Here is a 21372-nt window from a genome sequence, read left to right as displayed (position 1 = left end):
TCTGCATTTCTTATGAAATCTAAATTTGCACAATCCTGTAGAATGAGAGGTACTGCCACACTTTAAGCAACCTTCTATCTCTTTCAGCTTATCCCCCTTTGCCTTATTACTATCATAAACTGGGCACTTGAAAATTTGGTGATCATCAGTTTTTCCCTATCATGAGCACATAAAGAGCATCACCTTAGTAGGGCTGCCATATATCATTAACATTAGAGGCTAGATTAACAGCCTCTGAAGTTTTGGGAAACTTTTTAACTTTAGTATCAATTCTCTGTAATGCCATTGCATATCGTTCACATGCTTCAAAACTGTTATCATTAATTTCTGTAAGAGAGGGCCTCGACTTATTGGTAATATTTACTAGCTGAGATTGGAAGGTGCCGTTCATGCCATTCCAAAAGAAGTAGTTCAAAAAATCGTCCACTTCTATTTTCAACAACTTAACAGATTCCATGAAATTTTTCCTTCTGACCAACGTAAGCAAATGGATCGGTCTTGTAAGGCAATTTCATATCCGTCAACTGTTTATTAATGTAAACTTCTGAAACATAGGGGATGCTAAAGCAGACCTTAAAACAAAATTAATTTTGCATCTTCATATGTCTGTTTGTCTGTTTCCAGTGAATTGAGTAGTATGGATGCACGACCTGACACTTGTTGCTTCAACAACAATAATTTATCTCTCTGGGTATACTTGAAGATTTTGATAACCTCTAAAAATTCTGAGAGAAATTTCTCAATATTTTCAGCTTCTTCACTTTTAAATGCTGGTAAAGGTGCTGTAGGGCTTTTCAAAAGGCTTCTTGCTTCTTCAATTAAGGAATGAGGAGGAACTGAATCTTTAATAGTTTCAAGAGTTGCAATAAAGGAATTTATTTTATCAGAATAGCTCTCGCAAGCTTCTGACTCATTATTCAGTTTTGTCTCATCTTCCTCTTGTGTCCATAAAATCTTCATTATTTTAGAATCATAAACCTGACAGTGAACGCCGGTCAACATCAGACACTAATTTAAACTCCTCTATTCTATTAACATTCTTAGTCACTTGACTGCGGATGTACTTCCGAGAATTTATCAAAAGCGATAATTCTGACATCTTTATTGGTTGTTATTAATACAATACTTCAGACAATCACAGATCAATTTAAAGAGATGATCTAAACCAACAGAGTTTAAATGTGTGGCATCTCTATATAGCCTTCTATTATCTAACCTACCAGGACCCTCTACTCTGAACAAATAATTCTTGAAAGCCAATTTGTTAATAAATTTATTTTGGTAATGCCTCATTAATTTGAAATCTTCCACGCAATGGGTATCAAACTGCATAAAATCAGAATTCAATTTGAGATGCTGGTAATCTAGATCTCAGAACCTTGTAAAATTCTCTACAATTATTCTTTACCACTGACAATTCAAAACGAGACTTAAAATCATTCCCTCATTCAGAAAATAAGAAAATGTGGCACTGGGGAAACCAAGATACTTAACATCAAAGGATGCCGATTCAATTTCAATTACAGAGCTATTCACTTTCAGCTCTAAATCTCTAACATAAGAGTGTCCTAGGATTGACAGCCTCATGACATTACCAAGAAAAAATTAAACCCGCCAAGTTAAGGACAGTTTCAATTATAAACAAAATGAAAATACCTATAAAATTGAATATTCTCTGACTTTCATTATCCTCTCCCCCAACCCTACACTCAACGAGACCAACCAGCAACCAAATTTCTCACTGGGGCCCCACATTGGGCGCCATCTTGAAAAAAGTACGATGGAAGGAATAAAACAAGACGATAGATGCTATTGGTTGCGGGGGTGTAGGGCTGAGGTAAACAAACAAGCACTTAACAAAATAAGATTGGCAGTGTTAAGGGTAATAAAAGAAAAATGGTTGGTTAAGGAGTTAACGGTAAATGTGTAATGGGTTCGAAATATGAATAAATACAAATACATATATATAACGGTCCTAGAGAAGGGTGGGATTTAAGTTCTGAATGGTAAATGTGTAATAGGTCCCATATATGAATTAATAAATACAAAATTAAAGATAGATTAACATATAACCAAACTAATTTAACTTAACCTAGGGCATGTTGACTGACCGCCGTATCCCTCCTTGAAGATCTAACCTAACCTAACATAGTAGGGCATGTAACCTAACCTAACTTAGTAGGGCATGTTGCCTGACCGGGAGGGCCTCACTCCCCCGTAACCCCCCTTGAAGAACTAACCTAACCTAGTAGAGCATGTTGCCTGACCGGGGGGGCCTTCGCCCCTCCAAAACCCCCCTTGAAGAAAGACAAACTAGAAGGTAACCTAACCTAACTTAACCTAACCTAGTAGGGCATGTTTCCTGACCGGGGGGCGCGACCCCCTTGAAGAAAGACAAACTAGAAGGTAAACTAACATATAACTAACCTAGCCTAACCAACCTAACCTAATCTAACCTAGTAGGGCATGTTGCCTGACCGGGGGGGGGGGAGGGCTTTGCCCCCCGTACCCCCCCTTGAAGATAGCCAACCTAGCCTGACCGGGTAACCCCCTTCAAGAAAGTAAAACTAGAAGGTAAACTAACATATGACAAACCTAACTTTTATGGGTGAGAAAGGATTGTAAAATGTTAAAAGTAATCATACACAGCTGGATAATAGAAAGGAAACTGGAAGGAAGGTGTAAATTGTAATGTCTGTAAAACGATATATTGGAATATAATTAAATGTAGGTGTTATAATAATAATGTCAAATTTTAATCCAGGTATTGCTATGGGTGAGAAATGCATTATAAATGGTGTATAAATTATGTATATAAAGGATGTATGTAATATCCCAACAACTTGCAATTTCACGTAACCGATAGGAAGGTAGGCATCGAATCGTCCTAAAACCTACTTCTAGTATCAACACGTAGGCATTTTTAGGTGTCTGTCCTCAATTATAACTTAATATTTCAAAGTATATATTATACAAAGGCTATGATAAATTTAAAAGGGAATAAACACTAGAATTCATATAACATGTTTAAAAAACAAATTAGGAAAATGATTTTAGGTAACTCAATGTATGGTTACCCCCCAATTCTTCACTCGGTCCGATAGCAATGTAGGGGTCATACTGCAACGTGATTGGCTAAATACATGTACCCCTCCCGTACACCCCCATTTTTTTCCTCACTAAGGAGTCTGAGTTTAGAACAAAAGCTCCCTTACAGCTAGCGCATGTGCAGTAAAATTGGCGCATGCGTAGTAGGATTCGGTGTTGTAATAGTAGTAGTAGTAGAAGGGATATGGCTATGAAACGGCTTCACTATCGGCGATTTAGTTATCTCTTATTTTCGACTGTATTTCGTGTTTTCAAAAGTCATAAATGTTGGGAAATACCACAATAACACGGCAAAACCTCCCCCCAAGTGGTTTCTCCCCACCCGAAACCCTGGTTCCCACTGGGGGTCCCCCTTACCGTAGGATAGAGTAGAACGGCAAAATTCTCCCCAGTGTTTTGTCCCCACCCAAAACCCCGGTTCCCAATGGGGGTCCCCTTTACCGTAGGATAGAGTTTAAAGGTAGATTAGAGTCGTCCGAATAAAGATTACTTAAATTTCTTGTTCAATAGGTAAAACTGCATAGAAAAACCGCAACTGCCATAGTCTGGGCCGCCGCTGATAGGTAGTACCCTAGATCTACCGTAACTACAGGTATGCTGTCTTCCTTCTTTATTCCCCACCGTTATTCAAGAAACCCTGAGGATATAAATGAAATTTATTCTAAATGTAAAGGAAAAATTCTTTAGGAAAAATTCTTTAGATCACTTAGTAACTCAAGCAATAAACTTAATCATAGTCAACAAGGCTTACAATTTAGATTTTGAACCAAAGAAGTAAAAGATTGATTATTTATTTGCCGCCGACAATACTTAATGTGACTATCGCTAACCACAACAGGCCGAACGACCTGGAAACTTCGACTTAAAGAAAAGATAACATCCAGCCAATAATCTAACGCAAAGGAGCCTTAAAAAAAGCTAACAACTTTATAAGGTAACGCCAAGTTACAGAAGTGATAAATTATGAGTACTGAAAAAAAGCAGCACAGGGCTTAGTTGTTGGGAATCGAGCAAGGGAATATTTATCCAAGATAAATAAATTGACAGGGAATCACTTTTAGAAAACCAGCATAATTTTCGCAATGACGTACCTTATCAAAGAAGACCTTATCAAAAGGTTTTTTTCCAACTGCTTTATTCCAACTGCTTCGTAATACTGCGGAAGAACAAGACCACCAGCAGATAGTTCTGAAAGAGTCGTTAGGTAGTTTACACTTGAAAGGATTTACAGTCAAAACGAAAATAAACAATATGCTGTGTTTACCCTCAAGTCCAAACAACCATTAATACTAATTCAGAATTTACATAGTTATCACTGGGTAACATAGTTTTACCCAAAAGGGAGAAAAGGAACAATAGCTTCTATAATTACCCAACTACCAATAACAACAAAAAAGAACACGAATAATCAATAAACAAATAATTCCTAACACATACCTTAGCGAACGCCCGCCTCTTCCCCTTCCTCCAGCCCCACAGAAAGATAAAATCAAATAAAGATAAATAAAAATATCCTGAATCTGGAAACCTCATCAGAAGGCTCCTCTGCAGAATTTCATGGCTAGTTTGTGAAAACTTTTATTGCAGCAACTATGGCCATCGACTCTAAAAATTTATTACACAGATAGTAGTTGAAATAGATTACGGAAAAATCTTTTAACAAAGGAAGTAGTGTGTGAGGTTTCAATATTATTAACTGGATCTTAATTTTTGGGAGTCAAAATAATTCATATAAAACGAATTCAGATTTGCATTTAGATACAGATTCATATCCATCTTAAAAACAGATCTGACCACCGCTTGTTTATTTCCCGCGTCAAAAATCCGTGCGAATCAGTCAGCAACCTATTGAGGTTTCCTTTGAACGAAGCCTAAAAGAACCAAGCGAAGGAACTGCAGAAGGCGAGCAAACAAGTTCCGTCTAACCTCGTGTGATGTGGTAATAAGGTTTTAAATACTTAGAAGTCAATTTCTTTCCGGTAATCGACTGTTAATTAGTTTCCACGCCCTTGGCCTATGTGTGAACTTTCTCGCCGGTTTAGCCTTTTCTCTTTAGAGCAGGCAGCACTACGCCATTCGGTCACTTCTGTCCGTCTAGGTACATTAACAATTTTTCACTTTATCTGGAGCATCAAATCGTTTGATGGTTGATAGAACGATCGGGATTTTCTTGCCTGTTTATCCTGACAGCTGGGCTGGATGGAGACGTCAGATTGATCTCAACCAGTCGCTTAGTTGAAGTTAGGGATGTTGAAAATTCCATCCTTTCAGTTATGTCGAGTTTCTTTCATTGGCGTCCCATTATGCTGGGTTGTGACCATCTAGCTTTTATTATTGATGCATTGATTACACTTTTTTATTTGTTGTAAATACCATTCATTCAGATGTTGGTAACTTGAGGATGCAAGCGAGTCAAGAGGGCAATGCAGACTAGAGATGCTAAGTACCCTTTTGAAGTTTGGATTTTTTTTTTATTCAGCATATTGAATAAAATATATATATATATATATATATATATATATATATATATATATATATATATATGTGTGTGTGTGTGTGTGTGTGTGTGTGAGTGTGTGTGTGTGTGTGTGTGTGTGTGTGCGTGTGTCAGCAATAAGTCACCAAACAGCACGTAACAAATATCTACGTAATTAGCCACAAGAAAGGTGAAAAATTAAAGACTAGGTACCAGGCGCTTTCGCGTGTTGCGTACACTTCTTCGGGGTACAAAGTAAAATAAATAAATTAGGCAATCTGTCCTTAGAAATTTGTTAATCATCTTTCAGAACAGAAGTTCGTTATAAATTCCTTTATTTTAGATATATAATTTTAGTTGTCTATAAAATAAAACTATTGTGCCGGCTTTGTCTGTCCTGCTGCTCTTTTTTCTGTCCGCCCTGAGATCTTCAAATCTACTGAGGCTAAAGGACTGCAAATTGGTATGTTGGTCATCCACCTTCCACGCATCAAACATGCCAAAGTTTTATGGGCCGCGTCTCATACAACATTATACCGAGGCCTTCATTATACGTTGTAGCGACTGTACAGAAATCTCGATTACGCCAAATGAACTTCTCATCATTTTTCCTTGTTACTCCTGTTTTAGCTGAAGTCTTCTCTGCTAGAACTCAGTTCCATTGTGAATCTACGCAGAGCAGCCTCGAAGAAGAACATTCGTGGTCGTCAAAAAAGCTGTCGGCTTAGGAACGAAGAAATAGGGCGATTTTAGAGCTTTTGTTTACCCAACTCTGAAGACTTGAGAAAGCGCTGGAGACAGTTGAAGACTTGCCATTAAATTACAGAAGCCACCGGTGCTCTGGCTCATGACGAAGAGGGATGTTTCATTTGCATATGTCTAGTGTTGACCTCGATGATGACCTTATGCGGTTATTAATGTTCTTTTATGCTTTCTGTGTTAGCTGGTTCACTAGTGTAGTGTGTGAGTACTTGTGTGTGTTTGAGAGAGAGAGAGAGAGAGAGAAACCTTTGCAATTTGAATAAGATATGTCAAAATCTGTAAAACCTAATTAACCTGAAGAAGAAAACATCTATGACAGGACATGAATTTATCCACAAAGATCAGGCTGACAAAGTTGAGAAACCTCTGTTCGGGGGTGGGGGGGGGGGGGATGTCTAGGGATTCTCGTGGAAGCACTTCAGGCGAATCAAATTATATATTTAGTTCATTTTCTGTAAATGAAATAAACTCCACGATTCATGACGTTAAGCGTTTATTTTTTAATAAATGATTAGGAGTTATAAGGATTACTGGCTACATGCTTTTTATGGATTTTACGTTTACAGAAAAATTAAGTTTTTTGTCTTCAAAATTACCATGGAACAGTGACGGTGAATATATTCTGTAAAGTCTTAGATATTTAGTAGATTTCAGGAACCGCAAGCTGAAGGAAACATTTTTCGGAATAGATTTTCTTTTACAGAAAAATCAATTCTTCATCCTGAAATTTAATATCCAATTTGTGTTATCGTTACCAAAACTTTCTCTCTCTCTCTCTCTCTCTCTCTCTCTCTCTCTCTCTCTCTCTCTCTCTCTCTCTCTCTCTTTCTGCAGCCAGTTTCTGGTTGGATGGGAAAGGTTTCCCGCTAGGAGCAAGAATGACAAAGAACAACGTCTTTGTTTGGGTTTCTCTCTCTCTCTCTCTCTCTCTCTCTCTCTCTCTCTCTCTCTCTCTCTCTCTGTTTGGACTTTTCTTCTTTAGTCGATGAGGATTCAGAGAAATTGTCTGAGACACAGTGCGTTTAGACTGTTTTTGTTTTCATTAAAAGGTTTTGGAAGTCTTTTGGACCATTATTATTATCATTTAATTATTATTATTATTATTATTATTATTATTATTATTATTATTATTATTATTATTATTATTATTATTATTATTATACTGACAGCTTGGAGTAAGCTCAAAAATAGGTTTTTATTCTTGAATTTTGGTTATGTGAAGGAGATAACTTCAAGTTGTCCTGGAAATTATGTATATATATATATATATATATATATATATATATATATATATATATATATATATATATTATATATATATATATATATATATATATATATATACATTTTTTTTTGAGGCCCTTCGGTACACATCTGATTGGCTCTCCTTCCACTTTGAAGTCGAGTTTCTCTTAGAATATTTTGTAGAGAACTCATTTCCTAAAAGGCTGGATTTTAACATAATTAGTAAATTGCTAGCGAAGTATCTGTCAGCAGTCAGCACTTACCTTTAATTTTAATGTACCTAAGTTAACCATGGACGCACCCATCCCATTTATTCAATCAGACAGTTTACGTTTGAAAGTAAAAAATATAATTGAAAAGGAATTTTTTAAAACTCAATCTCATTCCCATGATTCCACAAAAATTGGAGGGTTTTTTAATTACAAGGACAAATTAAAGAATTTCACGAAGTCTAATACTATATATATAAATTTGAATGGCCAAGATGTCTTGGTATTTATGTTGGGTCTTCACGGAGACTGTTACAAGTCCGGTATTACAGCCATTTGGGATTAAGTTACAGAACTGGGTCCAGAATCTCTAATCCCGAGTTCCCTAATATAAGAACATGCAAAGAGTTGTAAAATTACCATCGAAAAGAAACATTTCTCTATTATTGGCACCACAAACTAAACTACCCATCTAACTACCCTTGAGTCATTGTTTATTAAGCACCTATCACCTAGTTTTAACTCCAACACCTCGTCATCTCCTCTCTCTCTCTCTCTCTGGCGTGAGGCTGACGTTGTGGGCGGACCTTACCGTTTTTAGTCACTCGGCTCTTTCTTTCTTTATGAATAGGTAGTTTTCTCCTCATTCTCTATTTTGACGTTTTGAGTATATTTTGATTTTTATTGTAATTTTTAAGTTTATTTGATTTTTAACGTAATTTTTATGTCTATTTTAATTGTAAATTTCGATTGCAGACTGATGATGTGTTGGTGAAAGCATGAAACGTTTCTTAATAAAACGTGTGTACATGACTGTCATCTGATGGACGGTAATTCTAAGCCCTAATTCCGCGGTAAAGTAGACTATAGCAGTTGACGTTTTCCTATGTTATCTTACTTACTGAACAAGAATTAAAAGTAATATTTATTCGGCTGACTGTAATTAAACCGTAATTTACCTTTGAAGAATACATGACGGTACAAAGGGGTGCGATGTACCTACGTACAGAGTTCAAAGGTAAATAACAGATTAGTTACAGTCGACCGGCAAAATATTACCTTAAACTCTCGTAAAGTAAGTAAAATAACATAGGAAAACATCAACTGCCATAGTCTACCTCGATTGAACAATCTTCAAAGTTTTGGTTCGGGGCCAAGAGAGGTAAACGAACCGCCATATTTGAATTCTGGTAGCGGGTGGGGGATACGTAACCACCAGTGAGCCATATGTCCGGTAAGGGGAGGACGGGGTGGGGTACTGGAAGAGGAAGGCACAGGTACGAGTTGGTAACGTGTTACCTGACCAGAGGGGCGGAGCCCCTTTAAAGAAAGGTAATCTTAGAAGTGTAACATATAGGTTATGATACCAACCTAACCAACCTAACCTAACCTAACCTAACAGACCGTGTTACTTGACCAGGACAGAGACCCCCATAAAGGAAGGCAATCTGAAACAAAAGCTCCCCTATAACATGGCGCATGCGCAGTAGGATTGGCGCATGCGTAGTAGGATATGGCGTCGTGATAGCAGTAGTAATAGGTGGATTTTGGCTATCTAATGGCTCCATTATCGGTTTTTTATCACTTATTTCAGCTTGTATTTCTTGTTTCAAATGTCATAAATAACAGGAAATAACACAATAACATGGCAAAACCTTCACTCAAGTGTTTTACCCCACACATAACCCTGCTTTCCCATCGGTCCTCCTTAGCGTAGGATAGAGTTGTAAGGCATAATTCTTCCAAGTGTTTTACCCGACCCAAAACCTCGCATTCCCATCGGTTCTCCTTACCATAGGACGGTTCTCCTTACCATAGGATAGAGTTCAAAGGTAAATTACAGGTTAATTACAGCCAGCCAAAAAAATATTACTTTAAATTCTTGTTCAGGAGGTAAAATTCTATAGAAAAACGTCAACTGCCACAGTCTAATTAGCCGCGATATACGGGCTTAGATCTATCATATATGTATATATTCTTTTTTTTTTTCAAATTCCCTCTTTATTAGATAAAGAAGAATATATCATTGGTAGGAAGGAATTTTGAATGTTAATAACTTTTACTTTAATTGGCTTTTGCCATGTTGAACAGTCTCCTCCAGATATGAAGTAGTCTCGGTCGCCTGGCTGTGGGTGTATTTTCCACCTCGCAGGGAGAGGTTACATTTTCACCCTATTTGTTTTCGAGCTAGTATGATATCTCAAGAACAGGAGAACCGAATTGCGTGACTGTGGGTTAGAACATTCCTAGATGGCCCCAACATATGATCAACTTTCTGGAGATCTTATTTGTTGTTGCATGAAAATCATAATGACTCTCATGTTTTGTGTTTCTCCGCTTACAAAAATGAATCTGTGGAGTTTGATGATTTGGGTTATATTTGGCAGAGGTGGCTGGATTTGGAAAGGGCTGCTCTCTGTCGACATCTTGTTTCGAATGTTGCCACGACTTACGATGTTGCGATTTTTATGAATTACTTTGAATTTCAAATGCTGCTCACTTATGGAGTTATTTTCATCTATTGCACAGCATTCCAGCTTCACTGTAAATCTTTTTGTTATGCCCAAAGGAATAATTGTTTTAACATCAGGGCTGATAATGTGGTTCTGTTGTCCAACTTCAGTTTTTGATGCATTATTGAAGAAGGACTGTTGAAATAGTCATCTGTAATATTTCATTAAATTTGTTGAAGATTGAAAGGGGACTTTTCCTTTTATTTAAACGACGTTAGAAAAGGTGGAACAGTTATCAAAGTGGCTAAGACGCCAGGGAGAACAAGCCTTTTAATCTCAACTCGTAATGAATTCTCATATTTTAGACACAAGTTAATCACCACATGTACATTTTCCTCAAACTTTCATGGCTGGCTAAAAGCTGCCTAGTCTTTATATTGTGGTGCTTTCAGCCCAAGATTGTTCACATGCAGTTGCTCGTCGAGAGAGAGAGAGAGAGAGAGAGAGAGAGAGCGTTGCTTTTCGAAATGCCCCCTTGTGGTGTTCATAATGGCCCGCGCCCCCAACCATGTCCCACCTCATTGTGTGGATTTGATTTTTACGTCTTTATTTTCTCTTTCTTCTTTTGTATCTTGTCGTTGTTTTCTTTTCATATTTTTTTCTGATTTCAGGAAAGCATTCGGGAGAGTGCATGCAGCACTTCTGTGTATGTAAATACTGCCGGAACCTTTCCCGGAAAAAGCGGGACACCATATCTTAAAAAAACTAGCCATAGAATCTTCTTGAAAATAATCTCATTATGCTTCCCACGCCCAGATAACTGCAAATTGATTATATGTACTAACCCAACCTGGGGCATGGCCATAAAACCTGGACTGTTGCAATACTAGGATACATCTCAGGAATTTGTTCCTCGGACAGGTGTTGGTAAAAAGAGTGGATATGGAACAAATTGCAGCTTTATACCAGCAGTGAATGCTGTTTGTTATGGTACGCTTAGTTCCTCAAGATTTTCACCTGATACATATTGAATAATGGATAAATTACTAATTATTATCGCTCTTTAACTCCTTTGTCTGGAACAAGTACCATGATTTCTCTCTCTCTTCTTTCTCTTTCTCTCTCTCTCTCTCACATACACACACATATACGCACATATCCATGCATGTATGCATGTATCTACACAGACACCCTTATATTATATATATATATATATATATATATATATATATATATATATATATATATATATATATATATATATATATATATCATATATATATATACATATATATATATATATATATATATATATATATATATATATATATATATATACATACATACTATATATTTTTACGTATTTAGCGGCCTTGAGAGAGGCTATATACGTAAAACGGAAATAATTGAGGGATTTCAAGAGGAAATTGCTTTAAACTTACCGTAAAACTGATAGTTAGTGATAATTTCTTTAGAGGGGAAAGGTAGGTCCAGCAATGAAAAACTCAGCTCCGTTACTTTACAGCTATTTATTTACAAAAAGGCCCTTGCTGGCCTGGAGAAAAGGTAAATGCAGCGTCCACCACGGTGGGACTTATATATCTCTCACAAAGGGATAATAGCTGGCTAAAATGTAATTGGATGAATTCAAGCTGGTTTCATAAACTTGGGTAATGCACACTTGCGGGCAGAGAGACTGGGCACGTGACTCATGGAATCTGCAAAAGAATCCCAGATTAAACAAGATAAAAGAAAAAATTACTTCTTGCTTTGAGTAATTAATTCTCTAATACTGGGGAGAAGGAACTTTTAATGTTTCACTGAAGTATGCAATGACTTCATTGGTCTGGGACGATCACACAAGGGGAAGCATGCGGCCATGAGGCAGTGAGAGGGAACAAAAGGATGAATTCCTTTTGGGGCTGGAAATTGAATTGGGAGAATGAGGATCAAATGATAATAGGATGGGAGAGACTGGCAATATGCTGTTTCACAAGACGTACCTGGATGTCGTGTTCAGTGGCTCTTTGTAGAAAAGCATGGCCTCCCTTTGTCTGAGGCCTGGGTCAATCGGCGCGCCACTCACACCCTGGATAGGCCTAACAGGAAGGCAGGTGGTCGGACCTCCGTCCGAGGTCACGTCTTGCAGCCGACTGGGGCAGAACAGGTGGTTTGCTTGGGTGTTGGGATTACGCTTAAACCCTCCACGAGCAAGGCAAATCCTGGAAACAAGACATACAGCCAGCAGAGGGGTCACAGGAAAGAGAGCTTAAGATATAGGTCTAAGAAGTACCAATCTGCCTACATCCTTCCCTTTTGAGATACGTCCCTAAAGCTGACAAAAGACTTTTCCCCCAACTGGGGAACCCCCTATCTCTGGCTGGCGGGTTTTGGGTTTCCCGCGTTTTACTAAAAATCAGCTGATATTTGGAAGAAATGGCTGCCTTTTCCAAATCAAATTTATTAATTAATATCTGGGTAGACGGAACGATCTATAAACATCACAGCTCCCCCTGTTAAGAAGGCATTCACTCCCTTTCGGGCGTGAAGGTCTTGGCTTAAATAAATTGATCGTCTCGACTACCCAGTTCTCCTACTCCAACTTGAAGTTTTTTGAGCAGCGATACAGCTAACTACAGTGGCCTACCCAACTTATAGGTGGAGATGCTAAGTGTACTAACTTAATGTAGTAATGTAGTCTAGCCTAAGTAATAACTACGGGTTGTCTGTGACGACAGTCTACTCTACCCCTAGATAAGGTTACTTGAAAATTCTACTTGCTACTAACCTAATGCCCTGGTACTAAATCAGTAGCCTAACCTACTCATTATAGTTAAATGAAGACGCAATCATTCCAGAGTGTGGTACACACAGCAGTAGTTCAGCGACGGAATTGTTAAAATACAGGATGAGAGGTAATGATGCGTGGGGATGATGAGTGGTTAGTGCATTACCAGGATGGAAATGTAATGAGGTAATTATATTTAAGTGAGGGTTAGTATCACCATTTCTAGGGGTTAGAGGGTTAGTTCTACTGGCAGAGATCAGGCTGGCTACCTTCTCTGGGTAGGTGCCAGGATCATTCTGCAAATGAATGTGACACTGTACCTCGGGCACAGGTGTCAAGGAGAGCATGTGGCTCTTTGGTTAGTGTGTTAATGATTTGCTACGTCCCTTCTTCTTCTTCTTCTTATTCCTCCAGGACCTGGCTATACCAGTCCTACGGATGGTAGAATGGATGGGCACCGACTCTGGGGATAAAAGGCCCAGAAACGACCGGCAGGAGCAGAGGCAGTGGTAGCCTGAGGGATTGCAGGAGAACACCCTACTTCGGTATCTGCAGCAACCGTCGTAGAGGTGGAACCTACTGCAGGGGAGGCCCTCACTCCGGCTGCTGCGACAGCCGTCGTAAGGGGAAAACTCCAGGCTGACTCCTGGTCGGGCAGTTCCTGGTTTTCCAGAGGAGGTATGAAGGTTAGGTCTGCCGGAGGTTCATCCTCGGGTGACAGTGGTGAGGGTGAAGAAGACTCATGGACTTTGGATTGGCCATGGGCTGCGGTAAGCTCCATGCCTGTTGGAGGATCTCCTGTAGGAGGATCCTTGGTTAGGTTAGGCGCCGGCACTAGCTCGGGGCCAGGTGCAGAAGTCAAGTTCTGTGGTGGCTCTACGTCCAGGCTGGATGGAGCTTGGCACTGCTCAGTGCTGCCAAGTGGCACTGGCAGAGAGTGGAGGTCGACTGGACCTGTGGCGGGTACCGGAGGTGCAATACCTCTCAGCGTGCCCTTGGAAATGGGAGACAGAGGCTCCTGTCTCTTGTTGAAGGCTAGGCCTTGTTGAAAATGGACAGTGCCCGCTGCTGGTAGTTTGCTAGGGCACCTAGGCCAATTAGTAGAGTGCCCTATTACGTTGCAGGTTTTGCAACGGAACTGCGAATGGTCTATCTCCCTCCTTGGTAACGGGGGAGACTGTTGGTGGACGTACTTCCTGGAGGAAGTAGAATTTTGATGACTCCTTGCTTTGGAGTGATTCGACGTGGGGTTAGGACCCCTAGGCTTTTTGAAATGCGAGGGAGACTTCATGTCTTGCCCTAGGAGGAGGTCGTAACCTCCTGGAATGTAGCTTGCAACTGCAAGGGTACAAACTTTGGAGAAACTAGGTCTGGTGACCCTCAATTGTACGGTCGGAAGGATCAGCTTAATATGGTTGATACCTTCAATGGTGATTAAGTGACGTCTATCGACGTTTGCCCCTCGGGGGATTCGGTCTTCCCGTATTAGGGAGATTTGAGCGCCAGAGTTGTCGTAGGCTCTGACGTGGCTTGGCGGATAATGGCTTTGGAGGGGTGCGACTGTTATAGGGCCCTTAGCTGGGGGTCCTAGTGAAGAAGGATTGGTGACGGCCATTGCGATGGCAGGAATATTGTGGTTCGCGCACCCTCCGTAGTTGGCAGACATGTGACCCTTGCGGCCACAGTCTCGGCAGGAAACAGAAGGGTTCCAGAACCCTCCTTTCCGTGGCACTGGACGGTAAGGCCGAGATGGCCCCACAGGTTGCGAATCTGTGGAGTCACCAAGGCTGGCAGTGTGCTCTGGCACAGGTGAAGAGTCCTCTCTGGCACAGGTGAAGAGTCCTCTCTGGCAGGTTAAGGAAACCTCCGTTGAATCACCCTCGGAAACAAGTGCGGGGTTAACTGGTGGGCTTACCTCTTCCAAAGTGGAGGAGGTAGGCGGTAAAATGGTAAAAGGCTGGCAGGATGCGGCAGGAATTTCTATCTCGAGCACTGGATCAGGACCAGGCTCACAAATAGAAAAGATGTCAGGCTGACCAGAGACGGCGGGACTAAGAGAGACAGTGGGTGCAGGGCTTGAAGCTGGCAGAGTGGCTGAAGCTAAGATACTCGCCTTACGGGCCTTCTCCCGCTTGATTTCGAGTTCCTTGAGAGCTAGCTCATGCTTTCTCTCTTCTTCACATGCCTTCCTTTCTGCTTCTCTGGCTTTTCTCTTGTTTTCTCTTTCTTCCCTTTCTTGTAGGCGCGCAGCAGCCTGCTGCGCCTTTATCCACTGGTCAAGTGCTGGTCCAGTGTAACCAGCCTCCTTGCCCAGAGTTATGAGGGCTCCGAGCTTCTCTAGCTCTCTGGCAAAGAAGTCGCGGGAAGCAGGGGAAGACATTTCCCTTAGGCTGCAGTAGAGGCTCTGATGAAAATGAAAATAATGGCCAGGAAGGGTACCGAATGGAATGGGAGTGCCTACTGTGGAAAGTGGCACTCACTTGGAAATGTGTTCCGCGACGTGGTAATGAAAAGTCTGAAAAGACTGGGTGTTCGGTGGCACTTTGTGAATGGCACCTTCTGATGAGGTGAAAAAATCGAATGAAGTGTGTGGCGTACGTCACACTTTCGGGCGTTCCTTGGTTGAGTGATCCAAAATGGTGGATACTCTAATGAATGGGCGTTCCGTAGGACGGACACGCAGGTATAGGGCCATCTGTACGTCTGTACAGGTGCGCGGCACTTATGAGGAGGCGTTCCTTGGGCAGCACTAGTAGTGCTGGTATTGCGGCACTTCGGGAGGCGTTCCCTTGATTGGTCCGAAGGATCACTGATCCTCGTACACGGACATTAATGAATTGGGCGTTCCGTAAGGACGGACACGCAGGTTTGACAGCACTTAGGGCTGGTATTGCGGCACTTCGGGAGGCGTTCCCTTTGTTGAGTGTTCCGAAGGATCACTGACCCTTGTACACGGACACACTCATCAATTGGGCGTTCCGTAAGGACGGACACGCAGGTTTAATGGCTACCTGTATGGCCTGTACAGGTGCAATGGGACTTATGGAGGCGTTCCTTGGAGCACTGGTATCGTGCTGGTGTGTCCCGGACACTACATGCAGTATACTTAAATATACTGAAGTGAAATGGTACTCTGTTCGTGGCAGGGGGTAATAGTGGAGGAGAGAAAGTAAAAGGTGGGAGTACTTCAGCAGCCAGTCGATGGACAGTGTCAAGAATTAGTGGCACTGTGAAATGGTAAGACCTGACGTGCACTGGTGGTGGCCAGTCCTAAACTGGTAACGACTTCCCTGTCTGGAAGTAATGAATTTGCGTGGCACACTGTGCGAATTGTGCTTGCGGTATACGCAAGTCTTTCGTGATAAAGAAAATGAAAAGACCACTCGGGCAACGACAGGTAATGGAAATTTTAGAAATGCTCAGTCCCTCGCTGAAGTACTCGATAAATGAAATAAATAAATGCTTGCAAACTGCAATGGACACAGGCGCGTACGTATCACGCTGTGTAAATGAAAGACACAAGAGACTAAAATAATGTTAATTCTGCATGCTATAATTAATGGTAAGATGTAGTACTCTTGGCTTCGTGAATACTGGGTCCTGGTTCTCTCTCTCTCTCTCTCGGAGAGGGTGAAAAATGATATATGAATGAACTCCCTTATATTGAATTGAACTACTAATGTTAGTTTAATATGACGCAACTTGCGTTAAATTATCTACTTACGTTAACGTTTTTAATGAAAGAATTGCTTTGGATAACGTTTTATGAAAATGATAACGCGCTCGCGGTGAACGATTTTTACGTTAATAGTAGCGGCTTGCGCTTATGAAATGATTTGCGTTTCAATATGAATTTCACAAAGACGCGTTTTACGTTAACAATTCTTGTAATTTACTCTACTTTTAAGATTTACGTTAACTTTATGTAAGATTACTAGGTCCCTGTGAACAGTGAAATGACGGTAAGGATTATAAGATGAAATGTTAGCAAACACTTGTGAATGAGGTTACGTTAAGTACGAAGTGAAATGAAACTTTCGCTCAGCGAGAGAGTGAGCGATGCGGGGTGAAACACGTGAGCGAGCTGGGTAGCGCGGGCTAGCAGTGATGGCGAATCAGCTGATTCTCTGTAAATGCGAAAGCAATTTACAACACAAAATTCTAATTTCTTATTCAAGGCGACTTACGTAAATTTCTCTGGCAGAACGATAGATACTAGTACCGAGATTGATATTATTTACGTTAAAACTTCGAGACTTACGTTACTTTGCTTAAATTGTTTAGGTAATGCTTAAAGAGATAACAAACATGGCTGCTTCTTTGTGAGAACGAAGGTTGGTTGAGACCGCGCAGGCGCGAGAGTGCGTGAAGCTGAATTAAGCTGAGAGCGAAGCGGTTACCAACACTTGGAATGAAAACTAAGTTAGAATGAATTCCCCTAACTTATCACAGACAAAAGAATTGTACACTTCTTTTGCCGTAACTATTAGTAAAACACTCCTAACTAGCTAGGCTTTCTAATACAGCAATAAACCCTGGCAAAGCACTTCCTAGTTTGATCTGGTCCTTTCTGGCATCTATCTGCACACGTGTTAGTGTGAGCTCCTACAACACACGACAATACAAAATCACAGAGAATTCGCGGGGCAAATTGTTTGCTCGCCGCTAAAATAAAGCTCTGGCGCTTTCGCCGTTACAATATAATAACATTTCTCACTTCACACTTGTTTAAACACTTCAACAATAAAAATACTTAAACGTACCTTAAGCTAACATTGGTTATAGAATAATCATATTAATGAATGGAATACCTTACCGTGAGTCAGTGTCTGTCTTCCGTGCAAGTGTGCTTAGTTTTGCGCTTTGAAAAACATTTACATTCGTTTTACAAGGGATAACGCGATTTACAAGCTTTTTTTAAGCAAGCCCAGATTCGATGCTGGCAAGCGTCGTCTCTTTTACGTATTTAGCGACCTTGAGAGAGGCTATATACGTAAACGGAAATAATTGAGGGATTTCAAGAGGAAATTGCTTTAACTTACCGTAAAACTGATAGTTAGTGATAATTTCTTTAGAGGGAAAGGTCGCCAGAAAACTCAGCTCGTTACTTTACAGCTATTTATTTACAAAAAGGCCCTTGCTGGCCTGGAGAAAAGGTAAATGCAGCGTCCACCACGGTGGGACTTATATATCTCTCACAAAGGGATAATAGCTGGCTAAAATGTAATTGGATGAATTCAAGCTGGTTTCATAAACTTGGGTAATGCACACTTGCGGGCAGAGAGACTGGGCACGTGACTCATGGAATCTGCAAAAGAATCCCAGATTAAACAAGATAAAAGAAAAAATTACTTCTTGCTTTGAGTAATTAATTCTCTAATACTGGGGAGAAGGAACTTTTAATGTTTCACTGAAGTATGCAATGACTTCATTGGTCTGGGACGATCACACAAGGGGAAGCATGCGGCCATGAGGCAGTGAGAGGGAACAAAAGGATGAATTCCTTTTGGGGCTGGAAATTGAATTGGGAGAATGAGGATCAAATGATAATAGGATGGGAGAGACTGGTAATATGCTGTTTCACAAGACGTACCTGGATGTCGTGTTCAGTGGCTCTTTGTGGAAAAGCATGGCCTCCCTTTGTCTGAGGCCTGGGTCAATCGGCGCGCCACTCACACCCTGGATAGGCCTAACAGGAAGGCAGGTAGTGGGACATCCATCCGAGGTCACGTCTCGCAGCCGACTGAGGGAGAACGCAGGCTCTTTGCTTGGGTGTTGGGATTCAGCTTAACCCTCCACGAGCAAGGCAAATCCTGGAAACAAGACATACAGCCAGCAGAGGGGTCACAGGAAAGAGAGCTTAAGATATAGGTCTAAGAAGTACCAATCTGCCTACATCCTTCCCTTTTGAGATACGTCCCTAAAGCTGACAAAAGACTCTTTTCCCCCAACTGGGGAACCCCCTATCTCTGGCTGGCGGGTTTTGGGTTTCCCGCGTTTTACTAAAAATCAGCTGATATTTGGAAGAAATGGCTGCCTTTTCCAAATCAAATTTATTAATTAATATCTGGGTAGACGGAACGATCTATAAACGTCACAATATATATATATATATATATATTGTAAAGGAATATTGATTTTATTGAATGTAAAATTGCAGAAAAGGTTGAAAATTGATATTTGCATACAAAAAAAGTGTGTACACTAGACAACAGATGGCAGTAGCGCTTGGCGTAGGTGGTAGTCGCCAAGGATAATGTACCGAAAAATAATATTTAGTCCATGGATGTCTAGCGTGAGTCGGGTATATAAAGGCCCAAAACGATGATTTTCGTTGGAGTTGCAACAAACAAGTGATTATAATAGTGTATCAAGTTTTAAGGAATATATGGTAATGTATTGTTTATCCATTTGGATGTTTTCTTGTGATGTAACGTTGGTTGCCACTAACTTTTTGATGTTACAGTGAATTATATGTTGTGTTGATGTAAAGCTTTGTGACTTGGGTATTATACTGTAAAATGCAGTGATTAGTGATGAGTAGTCTTGATGAAGTGCTGTATGGCGAGTCTTTGCTTTTGTGTAATGCGTCCGTAATTGGTTTTATGTTCTGTTTGTGACTTTAATTTCCTTACTAATTGTTATTAAAGTACATTTTAAGTTATAGTGGGTTGTCACTGTTTCCTGATATATTCTACTCGTAAATCCTTACCATAGAGAGATTTTTTTTTTTATGTTACAATATATATATATATATTGTTACGTATTAGCCGGGCCTTGAGAGAGGCTATATACGTAAACGGAAATAATTGAGGGATTTCAAGAGGAAATTGCTTTAACTTACCGTAAACTGATAGTTATTGATAATTTCTCAGAGGGAAAGGTCGCCAGAAAACTCAGCTCGTTACTTTACAGCTATTTATTTACAAAAGGCCCTTACTGGCCTGGAGAAAGGGAATTATATATCTATCACAAATGGATAATAGCTGGCTCCAACTGGATTAATTCAAGCTGGTTTCATAAACTTGGGTAATGCAACACTTGCGGGCAGAGAGACATGACACGTGGCTCCGGGAATCTGGAAAAGAATCCAGATTAAACCAAGATAAAAGGAAAAAAATGACTTCTGTTTTGATTAATTAATTCTCTAACGCTGGGGAGAAGGAACTTTTAATGTTTCACTGAGGTATGCAATGACTTCATTGGTCTGGGACGATCACACAAGGGGAAGCATGCGGCCATGAGGCAGTGAGAGGGAACAAAAGGATGAATTCCTTTTGGGGCTGGAAATTGAATTGGGAGAATGAGGATCAAATGATAATAGGATGGGAGAGACTGGCAATATGCTGTTCCACAAGACGTACCTGGATGTCGTGTTCAGTGTGGACCTTTGTAGAAAAACGTGGCCGCTTTGTCTTGGGCCTGGGTCGGTCGGCGCGCCACTCACGCCCTAGATAGGCCTAACAGAAAGGCAGGTGGTCGGACCTCCGTCCGAGGTCACGTCTTGCAGCCGACTGGGGCAGAATTCAGGTGGTTTGCTTGGGTGTTGGGATTCAGCTTAACCCTCCACGAGCAAGGCAAATCCTGGAAACAGAACATAAAGCCAGCAGAGTGGTCACAGGAAAGAGAGCTTAAGATTTAGGTCTAAGAAGTACCAATCTGCCTACATCCTTCCCTTTTGAGATACGTCCCTAAAGCTGACAAAAGACTACTTTCCCCCAACTGGGGAACCCCCTATCTCTGGCTGGCGGGTTTTGGGTTTCCCGCGTTTTACTAAAAATCAGCTGATATTTGGAAGAAATGGCTGCCGTTTTCCAAATCAAATTAATTAATTAATATCTGGGTAGACGGAACGATCTACAAACGTCACAATATTTATATATATATATATATATATATATATATATATATATATATATATATATATAAAATATAATATAAGGGTGTGTGTGTGTAGATACATGCATACATACATGATATGTGCGTATATGTGTGTGTGTGTGTGTGCGAGAGAGAGAGAGAGAGAGAGAGAGAGATCATAGAACATGACGCATTTGTCGGGGGGAGGGCGACGGAGCGTGTGCAGACATTTCGGTGAGTTTTGATTGCGTTATATAAATGGGTACATTCGTACACGTTTATAGAACCTATTAACATCACATGCCTTTGTTTGTCAGCCGGAGAGCAGGTTGTTGACATTTTCTCGTCTAGCAGAGTAAAATCCATCCCTATTCTTTTGTTTGAACTGCTATAAATCAGCTGGGAGTAGTGGCGTTTCCTTTTACCGGCCTAAACAAATATTGGCTCTATTCATGGCATCTTTCCCTGAAT

Source organism: Macrobrachium nipponense, chromosome 3, assembly GCF_015104395.2.
Source record: "Macrobrachium nipponense isolate FS-2020 chromosome 3, ASM1510439v2, whole genome shotgun sequence".
Taxonomy (NCBI): domain Eukaryota; kingdom Metazoa; phylum Arthropoda; class Malacostraca; order Decapoda; family Palaemonidae; genus Macrobrachium; species Macrobrachium nipponense.
This window is presented reverse-complemented; position numbering follows the sequence as displayed.